The following is a 21,773-nucleotide window of genomic DNA, read 5'->3' as shown; positions in this document are numbered from 1 at the left end:
CTTCTCCATTCTTGACAGACTTGCATAAATCAAAACCAACAGCACATTCTGAAGTGAATGGGTAACAGAGAAAGTGTAATTTGACAAGAAAGAAATAAGGTGTAGAAGTGTTTGGGGGGGGGGGGGGGGGGGGGAAGGGAAGAGCCTCTTAAGAAAAAAAACAAACTAAATAAGAAAGGGATAGTCTATATCCTGTAAGGTGTAGCTACCCACTCCAACAAACATGTCATTAGAAATCTAAATGAGCACATTCTCAGAATACCAGAAGAATATGGAGACAATTTCATACATGGGAGATTACTTTTAGACCTAGGCACTTCAATGGCTAGTCACACCAATGAGACAATAGGAGTAGGTAAAGTAGCAAAGGTTGGTGGCTGTATGAAAGGTAAATGCTGACATGACACACAATATGAATAAGGGCAAAGAGAGAATTTGTGCTCCCAAAAAAGCAAATCTGTACTGTAGCTTTCTCTAGGAAAGTCTGGGCTGGATCATTAGACAAATAACAATAGCACCAACAACCAAGACGTGGTTCAGAAGAGTGCTGATGGAGAGAGTAGAGTGTGGGGGGAAAAAAGTGCAAAATCTAGAACTGCAACAGTATTAGAGGAGCCTAGATGGCCTTTTTCATTCCCTGATTGATCATCCCAGATATTGTGTGTTAATATGTGGCTGAGCTGAATGCTTCTAGCATTTATTTTCATTTCAGAATTCCAACATCTGCAGTTTTTGATTTTTCATCCCAGAATGAGAAACGTTCAATAACTGGTTGTCCATGGGGAAGAAGACCAATTCATTGTGCAGAGCATGTGACCCAATGATGCAGCTAAAGACATGTTTAACAATATATTAATAGATTAGTAACAGCATACAGGTGGTAAGCTTAGCATTTCCTCTCCAGCAATGTGTGACTAGAGAAAACTTAGGGAAGTTAACATATGATGTCAGGAAGGAGGGATTCTACTTCGTTAACCATCACCAGCAATTCTAAGACAGATTGGACTTACTCTACAAGAACTTGCTGATTCTAAAAGATGTTACTGTAGTGACAAAACAGTTAAATGGGACCATGGAAGTAAAACCAATTAGGATCTGCTAAAAGAGATGGGAGAAATGAGGATAATATTTACTTGGAAAATGATTAAGGAAGATGAGCCTTCAGTCAATGAATGAAGTTGTCGGTTAGTTATAAATGGGGGGGGTACACAATTGAATGGTAGAAGTTCAGGCAAATTCAAGGAACTGGAAGCTATTTTATGGGGAAAATCCAAGCTTAACATTAACTAACTTAGCTGTAAGTGGCACAATTTTGGAACAAACACATGGTGATAAATGAATGGGATGTAATATTGAGTAAATGGGACAGTAGGGCTGGAAAAAGATTTGATGAAGGTAAACAAGGGGGACAAAGTCAATATGATTTGAGCTCAACTTTGTTACACCAGTATTGGTGCATTACATACTTCTAAATTGTGGAATGGAAGTCTGCATTCAGATGAAAGGGAAGAGCAGGAATGAAAATATTATCCTGGGAGATTTTAATTGCTTTCTTCTTGATCAGGACAGGGAACAAAATTGTTACAAGGTTAGAATAATTAAAATGCACATAAGCACTTCTCCTTCAACAGTATATTAATAGATCTGCTTCAATATAGGTGTTGCTGGAGCTATTCATGAAATGCGTTGAGTATAGGTGAGTAGTGACTGATACAAGATTTTTGATCCACAGAAGATCAAAAAGTAAAAATTAACAGATTAGCAAAGATTTTAGGACAATGGGAAGTAAGCTTTCTGAGGATGGAAACACAGGAGAATATAGAATAGGGAACATTTACAAATACAAGGATAACAAATATTCAGCTGTAAGTTAAAAAAGGGAAAATACAAATTGATTTAACATGCCTTTCACAAAAGAGAATGAAATCAATTTAAACTGAGGAAGGTCTATTTGAATAATCACCTATCATAACTAGTTACCAAGGCAGATCCTTGCTCAATTCTCTGTACCGTGCTTGTCCCATGTTTTCCTCTTCAGTTCTATTCTTTAGTATAAAACCCCTTCCATCATCTTCCTTCCATCCACCCTTCCAACATTTCATCCTCTCTCAGCATATATCTAATCAGATTCAGTAGGCCTTTTGATTTCAAACTACTCTTGTCTATTCAGCTTGCCTCCTTTATACATCCCCAAATCTACACCTCAAAGCTCTCTGGAAACCTGACACCAGACTTTCCTTGACGTCCATCTGCCAGGACTATGCGGCACCACATTCCATATAAAAGATTTTGTTAATCAGTTCTTAATTCAGTTGTCTGGTCAATAAATCTCCCTGCTATTAAATGTATCTTAAATAATTGAAATCCTAGCTCACAACTTCAGTAATACACAGAAGCTATTTAAACCATTTCACCTGAGCCATCACTTACTCCATTATTAAAATGTTCAATCTTCTATTTGCATCTGTAGTAACTTTCAACAATTTGACATTACACCCTAACCTTCATTCAGGAATCCATTCCTGCAGCATTCAGCTATCTAGCAACATGAAGTTCAACTGCGCAACAAGACTTCCAGCAGGTCTCTTCAATCCTCAACAAAATTTCACTGCTCCTCCATCATGGAAAGCTGAACCAGAATCTTAAAAGCAAATGTATGCCCTATTTCATTCTATGCTTCTTTCATAGAGAACCCTCTTTACTGCTTTTGTCACTCTTTGTCCACATCTTCCATGAACCTGAATTTCTGCTGTAAGCTTCCCCTTAAAGTAGTCAGCATATAATCTTGGAGGAAGCTGAAATCTGATCAATGGTAGGTCATATTTGCTTCCCCACAGGCATCAGGAAAAAGATTAAAAAGTCAAGCATAAATTCAATGATTTTAAATGGGATGGATGACTTTTTATAGCTGATTATCAAAAATGTTGTAGATATTTAGTCACTTTGGCATTTACTAAAAAATATCTGAAAGAAACTGAATTTTAAAGTAGTTGACACTGTGGAGCAATATTATGCTTGTAAGAATCTTAGGCTTTTGAGGGAGGAAGTTGCAGAGATCCTCAGAATCATATTTCAAGGATTAAATGGGAAGAGGACTAATGAATACTGAGGCAAGTGATCTACGAGTCTTAATTATACATTATTGTACTTTTAGATAAAAGTCAGTTCCTATGGTTATACATGGAAAACAAAATTGCAAACTTAATACATTGATTAGCAAGAAGATCACTGTCAACACAATACTTGAACAGCAACTGGAGAAGCATTTTGTACAGTAGGTGCAACAGAATGCAAAGAAGGTAGACTAGAATTCAGACAAAGGAATGACTTTTCAGCCCAAACTCAAACAGCACCACAGTTGTTGGGTGGGCAAAGGTATACCCAACTATTTAACAAACTTAATTTTGTTTTAAAAAAGGTACTGAGCTAAATTCTGCTCATAAACAGACATGCTAAAAGCAGGACTGTATGAGGAAGCCATGGTCATTTCTTCCTGCTACCATTTCTTGTCCAAATACAGTCCTTACAACTGTTTTCAAACATTTAGCACATCACTTTCCTTATCAGTGCACATTAGGCTAACCCCACAATCCTTGCAAATAATGGAGTTGTGTGACCAAATCCCACACTAATGCATGTGTGGGTTCCAGCTATCGAAAGAAACCTAACCAGTCAAGGGCGCTATGGGCTACATTATCTTGAAGCATTCCACTGGACTCTGTGGAGTCACAGAGAGCCCAACCCACCACTCAGTCTGCAATCCTTACAGACTGGCATGGCCACGACAACTGATGGGTACTGCTCAAGCAGAAGGGAATTAAGTCCCTACTCCTTGACAAGATTTAGGGGATGTGTCTAACGCAACAGCAAGCTGCAAACTTGGATATAGGCCATAAATGCTGAAGTCCAAATTAATCTGGAGGCTAAGCAGCTCAGGAAGGCAGTGACTCTCCACTCTAAAAGGTAAAGTAGTCTAGGCGTAGGCGAGTGACTGGATTGTTGACAAAAGATTATAGGCCTGTGTCACCACAGCCTTTGAAAATGTTGATTAACTCTGTTAATACATCGAGTTAATGAGAATTGTAGTTCCCTGAACATCCTTAGGTGATGAGGTATGTGGGCATAGGCCCTTCTTGCCCTCCTTCCTTTGGCAGGTCTGGCCTCTCTCCAACTTCTGCCGGTGCAGTGGAACCACCCAAAATGCAACCTAGAATTCAATCACTGATCTTACATCTCATTCACAATTTAAACACCCAAAGAGATTGTAACTGGATAAATGAAGGAGCTCAACAAAAGTAGTTTTGCAGCTTGGATCCCATTCCCGTGGCCTTGGCAGCTTCAAAACTTAGGAACAACCAGCTCTACACTGAAAGAAAAATGCTTAATACCTGTTTAAATAGTGCAGCCGTTACAAACAGTTGCATCATCCTTAGCGGCCCATGATGTTGCTTAAACAGATAAACACAACACAATCTAAAAGGATAATACTGCAGATGTTGGAAATCTGAAATAAAGAAAATGCTGGAGATACCAAGCAGCGGCGATAGAAACAGAAATGAAATTAGTATTTCGGATCAGTGACCCTTCATCAGAGCGGTGACCTTTCCGATGAAAGGTCGCCTGAGATATCAACTCTGTTCTTTCTCCACAGACACTAATTAACCTGCTGAGCATCTCCAGCATTTTACTAAAAGTGATACAATTTCAGTAAAGGAGAATTACAAAATGATCACTGCACGAGAACCGATATCATCCATGCACCATCTATGGAGTCTGTCCTACCCAAAGGTGTGTAATGTGGCAGCAGGAGTGAGCAGCTCAATTTTGTATCCAAAATGCAAGTTTTACTGCATGTGATGCACCCCTAAAACATTGCAATTCATCCCTGTGACAGGTAAAAATGTTGAATGACACCACAAATATTTTGTTGGAAGACTTCAGAAATTACTTTTGTACATATTATTTACTATTTTATCGGCAAAAATTTATAATTCTACCATAAGGAGTAGCACTGTTGTAATTTCAGTTAACACATTCTCTGGTTGGATTTACCTACATAATAGCCAAGACTCCTAGATTATAATGACAATTTGTTTCCACATTTCTGCTTTTAAAAATTGTAGTCCCTAGAAACAACGCTTCCTTTTCTAAAAAAAAGAGCCACACCAACCATTTGTTTTTGGTTGAGGTACCTATTTCTTTTCCTGGTAAGGTGCCACATTCCAATTATAAAACCTAAAAGAGAACAGTAATAAAGCAGACTAATACAAAAACAAGCTTTGTGAATCAAATCTTCCTGTCATGAGCAGCAAGCAGCAGTTGCCATACGGCATGCAGACAGTGATTAATTTCATATACTATTTTTATTATCTGGGTTAAACTTGCACACCAAAAAACCTCTAGTATAGTAGCTAATTAAAGCAATTGGTTTCACTGGCCATAAATGACCACTGCTTTGAAACTTTGTGCAATTACTGTGCTCCAGTTTCAACATGCAATTAAAGAATGAGTTAGCGCAGTAAGTCAACCATTACAATGGAAGATTTGCTAAGAAAAAAAATTATACAGTAACTGATGGAATTAAGTTAATGATAGTAGAGGATACTAAATACATATACATGCACACAAACGTTACTTAAAAAACCACAAGGCAGAGATGTAATTTAGTTAACCAGTGAGGATAATTTGAATTAAAGTGAATGTAGGTTCTAGTAGCTATAAAACATAACAAAGCAAATTACACTTTCACAGAATTTAAGAAATAGTGGTGATAGATTTTAGCATGCAGTGGAAGAAATTTGGAAAATGCAATGCATTGTCCAGTGATTATTCTTTTTGTTTTTAAAAAAAAGAAATGGAAGTGGCACACTTACAGTGCTACCTGCCTGCGTCCTGAAGGTTACTAGTTTCCTAACCCATCTAGACAGATTAGCAGGATGGGAGAAGGGTAGGCACAAACCATCCACCAGATGACAATGCTACACACTGTAGATACCAGCATAGCTAGGAGCCATCTAGAAGGGGAAAAAAGATGAATAAAAATGCAAATGGAAGAGCAGAAAATTTAAGCTAAAATGCCACAGGCAAAGTAACTGCAGTAAAGCTATTATTTCTGAAACAAAAATGTAAGCAAGTGCCATGCAGAATGTGGAAAGTAATTTCTATAGGAGAGTGTACAGAACATTTGATAATCTGGAACGCTGTTATTTGACAATCTAAATTCCATGTACAAAGTGGGGACCAGTTTTCCAGGGCTCGTGTAGGGACAAGCTAAATAACTTCCTCTCATCATTGAGCTAAGTTCGTAATAAAACACAAGATTTGTGGTGCAAGTCTTGTAAGTAACCTTCCAATCTGCTGTTCGTAAGAGGTTAGTTTGGGTTGCTCCCTTAGTTCCTAGGCTGGGGGAAATTAAGCTTTAAGGTGAACCCTTCCTACACTGGCACAGAAAACAGAACAACAAAAATAATAAAATACACATGAAAAGTAAAACATTTGCATGATACATGTGCAAGTTGCCCAACTAAGATCCCGAATAGGGCCTGGGCATAAGCTGCTGGACAAACTAATGATCAAAAATACTGACCCCCTTGAGGCAGCTGTCTTGGGCCAGCTAAAAGAGGGCAAGGTAGCTGGCGAGTCCTAATGAGCTTTACCCAGGAAGGTGCAACTGAGTACACAGAACAAAAGTACAGGGCATGTGAGGAATTTTCAGGGCTCCACAGTATTCACAGTAGGGCTGATGCTATATTCCTGAAAGTGTTAAAAGAGGGTCTAAACAGGACCTATCAAGACATCCTGAGAATAAGCATCCAGGTAGGAATTACACAGTGGGTAGATAGGAGGAGAGGAAGGAAATCCTCCAGCTGCTCTAATGGCTACAGAATACAGTGTAAAGAGCAACTATTTCAACAGTGCTAAGTCAGGGCACATGGCCTGATATTGCCCTCGTACAAAAGGTGGAACAAGGTAGAGGAAAGGAAAGGTTCACAATAGCATGAAAGATTGTAGTAAACTTGGGCATACAAAATAATTGATAGTAGTTGCAGCAATAAAATGGTTCCACTCAGATACAGTCTTCCTTAATGAGGAAGTCTTCTATACTTAGGTTAAGAATGATATTTATAGCTTTAAATATTCTATTCAATTTTGGATCTTTAAGATAAACGTTGTGTGAGCTTTAGAAGTCAAAAGCAGAGTAATTCGATATTTCCTTATGAACGAGGCCATTTCAGCTCATTGAGTCTATGCTGGCTCTCAGAACAATCCCATTTCCCACTAATTTCCCTGAACCCCTTCTCCTCTCAATCCAATCAACTCCCTCCAGATTCTATCTCTTACCTACATTAGGAATAATTTACAGTGGCCAATTAAGCTACCATCCCACACATCTTTGGGATGTGAGGCACATCAGAGCCCTTGGGGAAAACCCATGTGGTCACAGGGAATATGTGCAAACTCCACACAGACACATGACCCAGATTTAACCTGGATCACTGGAGCTCAGAGTGAAGTGGCGGAGCCAGTTAAATTAATTCTACTCACACTGCTTGGGTTAAAGTGCTGCCAATGGAGATAAGCCTACAGGGAAGTTGTACTATTTTCACAAATAGCTCTTTAGCTCAATTTGTTTAATTTTAACTGAATATATTTTTCTTACAAAGAAAAATTAAACCTGTGGGCTCTAAAATGGAGTCAAAATAGATAAATACATGATGAAAATTTTACTGGAAGTCTTGAGAATGGTCAAATTTTGATTGCAACTAAAAAGTACTTTCTGGGATTACTGGGATAGCACTGTACGTGTGCAAATCCCATTGTCTGCAAGGAAGCCAACAAGCCTGTGGAAACACATGGGAATTTACACAGAAGAACAGGTCTCAGACAGGCACAGTTATTTGAAAACAGCACATGGTGAGACAATTTAGATAGATAAGATAGATAGATAGCAATTCAAAGAATAATATTTTGATTGGGGAAATAAAACTGAACTTACATAAAATCTGTCAGTGCAAACATATAGTTTGTTTATAGAAAATGGACAAAGGCACAATATATCGGGCTTTTCTGAAATTTAAATAATCATCGACAACTATGCTAGTAACTTAATATTTTAAAGGCGCGATGTAAATAATGTATTGGACCATGAAGGTTTTCCATAATTCCTGAATAAGATTGAAGTGGTAACTTCAATCAAATGTTCTTAAATCACAAATAGAGAAGTTACTCCAGCAAATGCTTAGTTTCCAAAATTATTTTTGAAAACTATTAAATTACTTGGTATAATTTATTTGTTCAGTTTTGAGGTTTGTTCGGAAAGGTTAAAAATGGTTAATAAAAAAATGTAGATGCTAGAAATCTGAAATGAAAACAAAGTGCTGAAAACACAGCAGGTCAGGCAGCGTCTGTGGAAAGAGAAAGAGTATTAATACTTTGGGTCAAAGATCCCTTGTGTCAGAACTGGGAAAGAAAAATACAAGCTACTTTTAAGTTGCAGAGAAGGTGGAAGGAGGGATAGATGGGACAAAGGGAATAAATATCTGGAATAGGGATACAGGGGGATAAATTATACAGGTCATCTGGTTGATGGGTTAATGGGGGCAGATAGAGAGCAAGAATACAAACAAAATACAGGGCTATCAGACCTAAAAGAGAGAGAAAAACTGAGCCTTTAACACAGATAGATGACTTACAGAAGAAATGGCCAATTCTGATGCACACAAGAGGAAGTGAGTTACCAGAGATGGTCAAGTTCAATATCAGAGTCTAGAAGACTGCAACATGCTTAAACAGAAGATGAGGTGCTGTTCCTTAAATTTGCATTGGGCCAGTGCAGGAGGTCACACACAGATGAAAATGACATAGGGAATTAAAAAGAGGCAAGCCACAGGAAGCTCACGATAGTCCCTGCAGACTGCTCTCAGGTGCACTGCAAAGTGATCACTCAAACGATATTTGGTTTCTTCAGTGCAGAGGAGACCAGATGTTGAACACCAAACGCAACGCAATGGATTGGTAGACATGCAACCATCCTTCACCTGAAAGGATGGTTTTGGATCGCTGGATCATGGCAAGGGAAGAGGACAAAGGACAGGTGTTACATCTCCTGCGGTTGCATGGGAAAGTGCCAAATGGGAATGATTGTCAAGAATGGAAGAGCGGACCAGGGAGCTGCAAAGGAAAAGATACCTTCCAAATGCTAAGAAGGGAGGAGAGGGGAAGGTGTGTCTGGTAGTAGAATCTTATTGGAATTGGCAGAAATTGTGAAGTATGATCTGATGAATGCAGAGTTGATGGGGTGGAAAATGAGGTCCAAGGGAACTTTATCCTTGCTTTATCCTGAAAGTTGCCTCACAGGTGGATAGGGTAGTTAAGAAAGCTTATGGGATGTTAGCTTTCAATAACTCGAGGGATTGAGTTTAAGAGCCATGAGGTAATGATGCAGCTCTACAAAACTCTGGTTAGACCACACTTAGAGTACTGTGTCCAGTTCTGGTCGCCTCATTATAGGAAGGATGTGGAAGCATTGGAAAGGGTGCATAGGAATCTCACCAGGATGCTGCCTGGTTTAGAGAGTATGTATTATGAGGAGAGAGACTAAGGGAGCTAGGGCTTTACTCTTTGGAGAGAAGAAAGATGAGAGGAGAGGAGACATGATAGAGGGGTACAAAATATTAAGAGGAATAGATAGAGTGGACAGCCAGTGCCTCTATCCCAGGGCACCAATGCTCAATACAAGAGGGCATGGCTTTAAAGTAATGGGTGGGAAGTTCAAGGGAGATATCAGAAGAAGGTTTTTTTTAAATCCAGAGAGTGGTTGGGGCATGGAATGTGCTGCCTGGGGTGGTGGTGGAGGCAGGTACATTGGTCAAATTCAAGAGATTACTAGATAAGCATATGGAGGAATTTAAAATGGAGGGATATGTGGGAGGAAGGGACTAGATAGTCTTAGGCGAGTTTTAAAGGTCGGCACAACATTGTGGGCCGAAGGGCCTGTATTGTGCTGTATTGTTCTACATTCAGTCCAAGACAGGAAGTAAGACCAGAGGTATGGGAAATAGATGAGATGCCGTCAAGGGCTCTGTCAACTGTGGTAGAGGACGAGCCATAGTTTAGGAAGAAGGAAGAATTTCCTCTGTGGAAATTCTCAACAATAGTGTAAATAGAATGGGTAAATGGAATGGCACCTTTATTGAAGGCAGAGTGGTAGGAAGTGCAGTCAAGAAAGCTGTGCGAGTTAATTAATTACTTTCCATGGGAGAACTTTGTGTACTTGTCTTTGAACATTTTAAGGGAAAAGCTGTGATAGCCTGAACACTGCCTGAACATGGAGATCTCTCCAGACTCCTTGTTCCTTTGAAGATCACCTAAAAGTAAAAGGCTGCATTGGATTAGATGACACTCATGGCACAATACTGGGGTATCCCCAGTGTATGTGTGCAAATACCATTAGCTGCGATGAAGTCAACAAGCCAGTGGAAACACATAGAGATTTGCAAAGAAGAACAGGCCTCAGACATGCACAGTTATTTGAGAACAGCAGATGACGAAACAATTTAGATAGATAAAAAAGAGAGAAAAAAAAAGGGGATAACTGTTTAAAGGCAACGAGGCACTGACATACATTTCATAGAGAATGTGACTGGAACAATCAAGACAGAAGTTAAAACACATACAGTGGCATGCAAAAGTATGGGCACCCCAGTCAAAATTTCTGTTACTGTGAATAGTTAAGTGAATAGAAGATGAACTGATCCCCAAAAGTCATAAAGTTAAAGATGAAACATTCTTTTCAACATTTTATGCAAGATTAGTGTATTATTTTTGTCTTGTACAATTTTAGAGGGAATAAAGGAAAGGAGCATTATGCAAAAGTTTGGGCACCCCAAGAAATTTGAACTCTCGTAACTCTTACCAAGGTCTCAGACCTTCACTAGCTTGTCAGGGTTATGGCTTGTTACAGTCATTGTTAGGAAAGGCCAGGTGATGCAAATTTCAAAGCTTTATAAATACCCTGACTCCTCAAACCTTGTCCTAACAATCAGCAGCCATGGGCTCCTCTAAGCAGCTGCCTAGCGCTCTCAAAATTAAAATAAATGATGCCCACAAAGCAGGAGAAGGCTATAAGAAGATAGCAAAGCGTTTTCAGGTAGCCGTTTCCTCAGTTCGTAATGTAATTAAGGAATGGCAGTTAACAGGAACAGTGGAGGTCAAGTTGAAGTCTGGAGGACCAAGAAAACTTTCTGAGAGAACTGCTCGTAGGATTGCTAGAAAGGCAAATCAAAACCCCCGTTTGACTGCAAAAAACCTTCAGGAAGATTTAGCAGACTCTGGAGCACTGATCTATTGTGCAGTGACATCTACACAAATATGACCTTCATGGAAGGGTCATCAGAAGAAAACCTTTCCTGCATCCTCACTACAAAATTCAGCGTCAGATGTTTGCAAAGGAGCATCTAAACATGCCTGTTGCATTTTGGAAACAAGTCCTGTGGACTGATGAAGTTAAAATAGAACTTTGTGGCCGCAATGAACAAAAGTATGTTTGGAGAAAAAAGGGTGCAGAATTTCATGAATAGAACACCTCTCCAACTGTTAAGCACAGGGATGGATCGATCATGCTTTGGGCTTGTGTTGCAGGCAGCGGCATGGGGAACATTTCACTGGTAGAGGGAAGCATGGATTCAATTAAATACCAGCAAAATCTGGAAGCAAACATCACACTGTCTGTAAAAAAGCTGAAGATGAAAAGAGGATGGCTTCTACAACAGGATAACGATCCTAAACACACCTCAATATCCACAATGGACTAACTCAAGAGGCACAAGCTGAAGGTTTTGCCATGGCCCTCACAGTCCCTCAACCTAAACATCATTGAAAATCTGTGGATAGACCTCAAAAGAGCAGTGCACGCAAGACGGCCCATGAATCTCACACAACTAGAAGCCTTTTGCAAGGAAGAATCAGCAAAAATCCCCCAAACAAGAATTGAAAGGCTACAGAAAGTGTTTACAAGCTGTGATACTTGCCAAAGGGGGTGTTACTAAGTACTGACCATGCAGGGTGCCCAAACTTTTGCTTCGGGCCCTTTTCCTTTTTTGTTATTTTGAAACTGTAAAAGATGGAAATAAAAAAGTAATCTTGCTTAAGATATTAAAGAAATGTGTCATCTTTAACTTTATGCCTTTTGGAAATCAGGTCATCTTTTACTCGCTTAGCTATTCACAGTAACAGAAATTTTGACCGGGGTGCCCAAACTTTTGCATGCCACTGTATTTATCTTTGAGACAAACAATAATGGTGCGTGGACTTAGACGGGGACATTTGGAGGGTTAGGAGAGGTAATACTTTGCAATAATTTCCTGTGGGATGGATATATTTAGAAACAAAAAAGCACTATAAAAACTTGTCCATTTTTGCAATGAGGTATTTTGATTTTTTTTAATCTGTATGATCTATTTAATTGAGAAATTAAAGAGCCAAGCATATGATCCAGAAATAGCTAAATAGCATTGCTGCTACTGGAAAGTAATGATTTTGTATATTGTGCAAATGGCAATGATAAGGGATACACCCTGGTGCCCCAATATCACCTCAAAAATATATCATTCATAGTGTTCGATTTGATCTATTTGTCTAGTTAGGCATCATTTGCAAAAGTCTTTTTGCATCTCCGCCATGAATTCTCAATGTGCTTACTGGAAGGCATGAGATAGAAAGTGCACAAACACAAAGACAAGCAGACAATTCCTAATATTGCTGTTGTATGAATGTTACTGCTGTAACTGATGAGTGCGACAGATTATTTGGTATGCTGAAGGCATCCCCTGCATTCTTCCCAATTCCAGCTCGCTCCTGACTGAAATCGTAATGTCCCACAACATGTTCCATGTTGATGATGTGGAGCTTGTCCTACTTTGTTTAAAATTTAATCATTTTTGGGGTTTGAACGTCAATGGCAAGGCCAGCATTTATTATCCACCACTAACACTAAGGTGGTGGCGAAGCACCCGAAACCCCTTTTCTCCTTGGTGATAGGGTCATGCGTTTGAAAGGTGTAGTCAGAGTGGCCTAAGTGAGCATTTCTAGATGATACACAGAGCTGCCACTGTGCGGAGAAAATTACCGTTCAGGATGCCAATCAAATGGTCTGCTTTATTGGTGTTAAATTCTGAGTGTTCTTGGAGCTGCACTTATCCAGGAAAATGAAGAATATTCCAGCATTCTTGTGACATGCACATTGTAGCTTATGGAATAGATTTAGGGTTTCAACAAATGAATCACCCCCTATATTATACCCAGTCTCCAACTTGCTCTTGTAGCCGATTTCTACTGGTCTGCTTGAGTTTCTAGTCAATGGTGACCCCCTCCCCCCCAAGGTATTGATGGTGGGAAGGCACAGAGATAGTAATGCTATTGAACATCATGAAGCAGTAATGAGACTCTCTTGTTAATAGACAGAATATTAATTGCCATCATCAGCCCACATCTGAATGTTGTCTGGGTCTAGCTGCACGGAGGTGTGGGCTGCTTCATTTGCCGAGGAGTTGCAAATAGAACTGAACATTATGCAGTCACGAGCATATACCTCCACTGCTCATCCTGCGATGAAGGAAAATCATTGACGAAGCAGTTGAAGGTGATTGTGCCCAGGAAACTGCCCCGAGGGAAGTTTTGGGGCAATAATGACTGATCCCAACAACCTCAGTCAACTTTCTTAGTGCTTGTGATGGTTTTCCTTTGATACCCATCGACTTCAGTTTTATCAGGGCTCTCAATGCACACTTACATCAAGGGCAATCACTCTTACTTCACCTCTGGAATTCAGCTAATTGGTCCTTGTTTAGACTGAAGCTGTAATGTCGTCTGGAGCTTGTTCTTTGTAAAGAAGAGTCTTCTGTAATCTTACTGGACATGATTACCTTGTACTTATGAACCCTAGTTTTCTTTAAGTCTCCACAGTTAGAACCATTGCTTCTAGCAACTCCCTTCATGATTTTGAATACAAAAATCAAGCCATTCCTCAGCCTTGCATTTCCAAGAAATAGAAACTTCCAACCTATATGGGTCTTTACTAATGGCTATCGGTGTTCTGGTACCAGCCTTGTAAATTTTATTTTTGCCCCTATCCTTTCTCCAGGATGAAGATCAGAATCATGCACAGCGCAGTGCACTAAAAGTGTAACCAAGGCTCGGCACAAATTTAATGCAAGGGCACAACCTAATCTCTAATCTCTCCTGTGGTTTCACACTGTCAAGAAAAGTACTCGGCAGATTATTACCTGATTATTGTTTGGTATTGTCCAGGTTCTCCTTTCTAAGTGTAGCAAACAACTGCCTGGGTTGCCAAGTACACTCGTGTACTACCAAGAAGTGAGAGTAGATAAATCTTTTTGTCATGACATCTTGTGACTAAAGAATTACACAAATGTTGGCAAGATACACAAACTGTATACAAAACTATCAAACTGTGAAAGAAGCAATTACAAAGCAGAATAACCCAAGTTACAGAAACCTTAAGTCAAATACTAAATGAAAACCCAAATAGTAGTAACATGAGAAATGCAAAGCTTTAGATTACAAGTGTTTCTCATGAATCAGAAAGACATTGAGAATTGTCGAACATCTGGAGAAATGAGCCACAGGCTCATCTGGGGAGTTGAGGATGGGCAATCTTGGATCAGGAACTTACCATTTTGAATCTGGAGTAAGGGGGCAATGGGGGAGGGAAATGCCCAGGAAAGTGATGCTACTTGTGGTTGGGAAGGGACTGGAGACTGCTTATAGGATAGGGTTGAGAGGAAATGATTGGTATTGGTATATTATTGTCACTTGTACCAGGGTACAGTGAAAAACTTGTCTTGCATACCGTTTGTACAGATCAATTCATTACACAGTGCATTGAGATAGTACAGGGTAAAATCAATAAGAGAATACAGAGTAAAGAGTCACAGCTACAAGGAAGTGCTTTGAAGGTAGACAATAAGGTGCAAGGTCATAACAAGGTAGATTGTGAGGTAAGGGTCATTGCTCATGTTAAGGGCAGTGGCCAGTGATAAAGAGATCAGTATGGTCAGATGTGGGGAGAGCAACATTAAAGATGGCAGGGAAGAAAAACAAATTGCAGATTCAGGGGATTGTTTGAGTGTAGGCCAAGGGTTTTTTTTATTCTTTGGTTAAGTTTTTCACTTAATCTTCAAGCCTTGCTATTCTACACACTTGTTGTCATGGGAGTGCTCAACGACTTGTGTCCCCTTGAAAACAAAAAGGTACTACCCCCCCCCCCCCCAAGTTTCCCTGCAAAACTCCAAAAGTAGTACTGCATAGAGTATTATATCATTCCATGCACCCCTATGCACAAATCACATTAAGTTTCTAAGGGTGAATAATGACAGAGCAGAGTCACATTTCACAATTGTTAGTTTTTAACCATAAATAGTTGCAAAGCTAAGTTACTCTGGGTCACATTGACTTTCAAGTATTTAGTGCTAAATAAGCCAGCACCAAGCAATCTAATTTCTTTGTATATACATATCTAGCACGTACAAAATCCCAATGATCTAATGAATATATGGTGAGATTGAACCCTCCCCAACAATAACAAGCCATGAGAATTACCACTACGGAGACAAGAGCTTCTGGAGATGCTGGGATCTGGAGCAACACACACAAAATGCTAGAGGAACTCAGCAGATCATTCCCTCCATAGATGCTGCCTGACCTGCTGAGTTTCTCCAGCATTTTGTGTGTGTTGCACAAGAGTTACCACTGTTAATTGATTCAAAGCTTAGATTCTTCAGAAGATAAAACAGAGAAGATTCTTCTCTCTGGAAATGATCACATTCTTAATAGCTTACTACTTGGTCATTTCAAAATCCAAAACAAATGCGTCATCTGCAAATTCTCACCTGTGGATTCACATTACAAAATTTGTCAAAAATATGCTTTGAGGTTTACAGCTGTACTGTCATTAAATGGTAATCTTTTACTCTTAGATGTAGGCTCCTGTAGATGTGGTCTTATTGGTGAATGTACGGGTGACCCAGAATTCTGATGCCTGCCACCCCCTCCCCACCAACATGAACCATGGCTCAGCAGAGAAGGTTTTATTTTCCACATCTGGAAACAGCGTTATTTCTGTTTGATGGAATCAATCTTCAACATAATGATAATCAATTGTTTCATCTCTTCTGATACAAAGCCAAAGATCTTAGCCTGATGTCTGATCACAAATTACACATCTCTCTTGATGTTAACAACAATACATCTTGGAAACTGAATCAGGCATCAATCAGAAGCTAAAGCTCCCTTTTGTTGCATTACACCAGTATTAATTGTGCCAGAATTCAGTCAGACAAGACCAGTGGAGATTACAGACTGCGTAGGGAAGATTCTGCAAAAAGTTGATTTAGATGATTTTAAGAGGAGGAGTTGGCCTTACATGTACATATGCAAAATTAAGAGTCCCAGGAACAACTCAGAACAAGGCTTTACAACAGAAGGGAAGGCAATGATGCATTTTTGGTATAAAGTCTTTGCAAGAATAATTTTCCTGAAATAAATGATTTTCAATGAAAGTACTCTTGTTTGTGATTTGACCAAATAAATACATGTAAATTTCAAATCTTGCATCCACAACTGCATCTTAAATGTGTTTTATCCATGAAGTACTATGGGATATTTGTGAAAAATGTTGAGGTTATAAAAATACTTTTTGTTTGTTACATAACTAAATATAAACTGGTTTAAATTCAAGTATTACTGAAATTTGAGAACATTGTTCAAATAGGGGATTTTTTTTTAAACTATACACAGCTTTAAATTTTACTACAAGGCACATGATCCAAATCAATACAAATTGAAAATACCTCTGAGACATAAAAATGGAAAGTATTCATTTAGGACCCCACCTATACCTTCTGTTTTCACACATAGATTGCCAGTTGTCCCCAATGGGCCCACTTTTTCCCTGGTTATTCTTTTGCCCTTAACATACTTATAGAACACCTCTGGATTTACCTTAATCCTGTCTGCTGGTGATTTTCTGTGATCCCTCTTAGTTTTCCTAATCTCCCTTTCAAGCACCTCCCTACATGTTTTGTGCTCCTGGCAGGTCTCCCCCATTACTAGTTCCCTACACCTGTCACATTGCTTCCTTTTTTCTCTTTACCCAACCCTCAATGTCCCTTGAAATCCATGGTTCCCTATACTTGTTACCCCTGGCTTTTACCCTTACAGGAACATGTTGGCCTTGAGTTCTTGCCTTTTCTCTGACACCTGGGACTCAACACCTCCCTTTGCAACTGGATCCTTGACTTCCTGATCATCAGACCACAATCAGCAAGGATAAGCAGCAACACCTCCACCATGATCATTCTCAGCACTGGTGCCCCACAAGCCTACGTCCTCAGCCCCCTAATCTACTCCCTATACACTCACGAGTGCGTGGCCAGGTTCTGCTCTAACTCCATCTACAAGTCTGCAGATGATACCACAATAGTGGGCTGTATCTCAAATAACAATGAGTCAGAGTACATGTCCCCATTGACCCTGACCAATTTTTTTTTTAAAATCGATGCACCATAGAAAGCATCCCACCCAGATGCATCACGGCTTGGAATGGCAACTACTCTGCTTGTGACTGCAAGTAACTGCAGAGAGTTGTGGAAACAGCTCAGCACATCACGGAAACCAGCCTCCCCTCCGTGGAAATGTCTGCACTTCTCACTGCCCCATTAAAGCAGCCGACATAATCAAAGACCCCACCAACCCCGGACATTCTCTCTTCTTCCCTCTCCCACTGGGCAGAAGATACAAAAGCCTTGAAGCACGATCCACCAGGCTCAAGGACAGCTTCTATCCTACTGTTCTAAGACTACTGAATGATTCCCTAGTACGATAAGGTGGACTCTTGACCTCACAGTCTACCTTGTTATGACCTTGCACCTTATTGTCTGCCTGCACTGCTCTCTGTAACTGTAACACTTTATTCTGCATTGTTATTGTTTTACTTTGTACCACCTCAATGCATGGTGTAATGAATTGATCTGTATGAACAGTATGCAAAGCAAGTTTTGCACTGTACCTCACTACATGTGACAATAATAAACCAAGTTACCAATTTACTAGTGTTTTGATAAGAATTTGTGAATTACTCTTGGGGCCCTGGGAAGATAATGTTACACATTCCTTCCCCTGCTATAAAAAGTCCTCTTATTCAAGTTGGCCTTACTCAAATTTAAGACCTTTAATACTGGCCTGTCCCTATACTTTTCCATAACCACTTTAAAATCTATGGTGTTATAGTCACTATCTATAAAATATTCACCTCCTGACACTCCGTCCACTTGAGCAGCTACATTCTCCAAGACGAGGTCCAGTAATGCTCCTTCCCTCATTGGTCTATCAATATACTGTGTCAAAAAGTTCTCCTGAACACACCTCAAAATTTCCACTCCCTCTGAGCCTTTAACGCTCAGACAATCCCAATCAACATTTGGCAAACTGAAATTCCCCCCATATGATAACCCTATTATTGCATCTCCCCGATATAGGCCTTCGTATCTGTTCCTTTAGCTCCTGTTGGGAGGTTTGTAATCCACCACCGACAAAGTGACAACACCCTTTTTGTTTCTAATCTCTACCAATAGGGCCTCGTTTGAGGAGCCTTCTAGGATATCCTACCTCAATACGCAAGTAATGCAATTTTGACTAACTGTGTACCTGCTCCCCTTGTACTCCACCCTCTGTCTTGCCTGAAAATCCTATACCCTGGAGTTGCCAGGCCTGCCCGTCCTTCAACCATCTCTCAGTGATGCACCCTTATGTTAATTAAAGCATTGTTCATCTAATTTAGTAGTGATATTCCCTGCATTAAAATAGATTCAATTTAGCTTTGAATCCCTTTGATGTGCACTTACTCTGTTTTCTGCCAATCGGACTTGCTATTTCTCCTCTAGGTGATTATATCTTTCCATCTGAACAACTACTCTGAATGCCCTTCCCCTTGCCATCTCAGTTTAAACCTTCCTCAACAGCACCAGCAAACATCCCAGCAAGGACGTTGGTTTCACTCTGGTTAAAATGCAATTTGTCCTGCTTGTCCTACCTTCCCTGGAAATAGTCCCAATGATTCAGGAACCCAAAACCCATCCTCCTGCACCATCCCTTCAGCCAAACATTCATCTGACCTATCCTTCTATTCCGATACTCACTCATCTGTGGCACCAGAAGTAATCCAGAGATTATAACCTTTGAGTCCTGCTCTTTCAATGGCTATCTAGCTCTAACTGCAGGCAGGGTCAGGCATGTGAGGAAATATTCCCTACTTGTCTGGATGCCAACAATTCCAACATCACCTATGAAGCTTGACAGCCTTCAGAAAAATTATCTACTTGTTTGGGATCTCATCCAGCACCTTAAATATTTACTTCCGCCATCACCAGCACACTACTACCACAAAATGCACTACAGCAATTAAGGTTTCCTCAACAGCACTTCCCAAACCCACAACTTCTACATGCATGAGGACAAAGAGTGCAGAAGACCACCATCTCCAAGCCCTGGTTCAATTCACACATCATTCTGCCTTGGAAATATAACCACTGATTCTTCATCATTGCTGGGTCAAAAGCCAGAAACTTCACATCTAACTGCACTGTTGGGAGTCGAGGAAGGAAGATCTCTACCATTTTCAAGAACAATTAATGATTGACAGTAAATGCTGATCTTGTCAGCAATATCCATATTCTGTGGAAGGATTAAAACAAAAAGTGCAGGCTATTGGTACTGTTGTATCCAAATCATTTATACAATAACTACATGAACAGACTTCCATGCCATTTAATCTGATTAAAGTATTTTTGCAGATTCATTTTAAAGTTTTGCAACTTCCCATTTTCCCCCCACCCAACAATATATAATTTGGAATAGTTTGATATATTAAATAATTTTAATTCTTACTTATAAAATCCTGTAGATATAATTAAGCATTAGCATACTTCAAGATCTGCTTCAATTAAACTCAGGAGTCCAGGCAATTAAGTTGCTCAATAACCACATAGGTGATTAAGTCTTTATTATCTCTCCCGGATGTTCTGTAATATTGAATAACAACAAAAACATACACTCCTAAATTGAAAAAAGTACATGTTCCTCTCCTTCATATTTAAATTCCTTTCTGAAGGACATTAACTCACCCTGGGGTACAGTTACATGAAATGCAAATACCTTCCAGTGACTTTTTTTTTCCAAATGATATTCTTTGACTTATGAGAAATCTATCCAACTATAAGGCATTATCATCCTACTATTCTTATGAATTTTTGGAAAAAAACACTAGCTAGGGCTTAGGCACAAAATCATGGTGCATTTTCTTCCATCTGGTCAAGGAAACTGTAATCTTTGCCACTAAGGCTGAACTCAGTTGAATTACTAAACAAAGGGTTGAAATTGGGACAATTGTATTGAAGACAAATCAACAATGGAGTAGTGCATGCAAATGACCTTCCTCACAACACCCAAAATTTTTTTTTTGAAAAACTTCCATGTAATCTCGTGATTGAACACAGTTTAGCTGGTATGCTCACAAAAGCAATGCTAAATATATACCAGTAGCATCAGAAGGACTTATTTCATCCATTTCATCTCTCATCCCAAAAAATATTTTCACTTTGGTGGGTTAAGGAATGCTTTCACCAAAATCAACATTTCAAATGCAGGCCCCAAATACATCATCCAATCATCAGGTTGATAATGTTAGTTTAGTAACATACTTCAATTCCATCTGTCCTCTAAATTGGCTCCAAGTTAAGCCAAAATAATCTATTGAACAAAGTAATCAAGATGATTCGAAATTTGAGCCATGGTCGGCATATCTTTTTAATTCATGCACAGATGAACATTCATGAAAACAAGCAAAGCAAGAAATATAAAAAGATCGAAAACATGCTTCTACAAGTATCAAAAGAGTATGAAGTAAACAAGGAACTTGGAGGAAGAAAGAATAATGCAAATAAACAAGGAACTTGGAGAGAAAGAAATTAGAAGAATGGGATAAAAAGAAAAGACAGTTATTTAACAAATATCTTGTATCTGTCTTCATGGCAGATGATTCAAACACACCAGAAATAGTGGAAAACCAATGGTTAAATGTGCATGAGGATCTTAAAGTAATTGACAGTATTGAAGAGTAAATGCCAAGAAATTAATGAACCTCTGATCCAGGTAGCCTACGTCTCTGGGTTCTGGGTGCAGAGATAGTGAAAAGAACAGATTTTTTTTGTCCGTAGAGAAAGACAAGTTAATGTTGCTGTTTGGTCAGATTTGGGTTTACTAGTACACCAAATCTCAGCATTCTGACACAGGAAGTGCTTACAAATGCAAATGGTGCATTAGTCATTATTCTAAAAGAGATTGGAGTACGAGAGTAAATAATTGTTTAGGATTTTAATAAAGCCCACAACTGAAGTAATAGAAACCAGCTTTTATCTCCATGTAGCAAGGACAAATATATTTACCCCAAGGTGGTGCAGTGTATATTTATTGGTATTTAGGAGAATGAAGAGGTAATCTTATTGAACAATAAAAGATTCTGTCTGGGGGCAACAATGCTCTGGACTACATAATCAGTGGCTGTTTCCTCTGACCAGAGAGTCTAGAAATAAAGGGCACAAGGTAAAGGGTTGACCATTTAGTACTCAGCTTTTCTTGTTAAACGTTTAGAACTTCACTGCAACAACCACATCTAGGTGTTACAGTGGGTTAGTTCACGT

General features: G+C 39.4%; 1 protein-coding gene across 3 annotated transcripts in view; it reads right to left on the bottom strand.

The window, feature by feature from the left end:
* Window positions 1–21,773, bottom strand: part of LOC127572607 (dual specificity protein phosphatase CDC14C-like) — an 83,985-nt gene that overhangs the window by 9,684 nt on the left and 52,528 nt on the right. The window contains exon 14 of one of the 3 annotated variants that reach the window (XR_007956645.1): window positions 5,874–6,014. The exons of the other annotated variants lie outside the window; for them this stretch is intronic. The gene's annotated coding sequence lies outside the window, so the exon portion shown is untranslated. The remainder of the gene's footprint in view (window positions 1–5,873; window positions 6,015–21,773) is intronic. 3 annotated transcript variants of the gene reach the window in all.

This window comes from Pristis pectinata, chromosome 7 (assembly GCF_009764475.1).
Source record: "Pristis pectinata isolate sPriPec2 chromosome 7, sPriPec2.1.pri, whole genome shotgun sequence".
Taxonomy (NCBI): Eukaryota; Metazoa; Chordata; class Chondrichthyes; order Rhinopristiformes; family Pristidae; genus Pristis; species Pristis pectinata.
The sequence above is the reverse complement of the archived record's forward strand: the minus strand, read 5'-3'. Positions and strand labels throughout refer to the sequence as shown.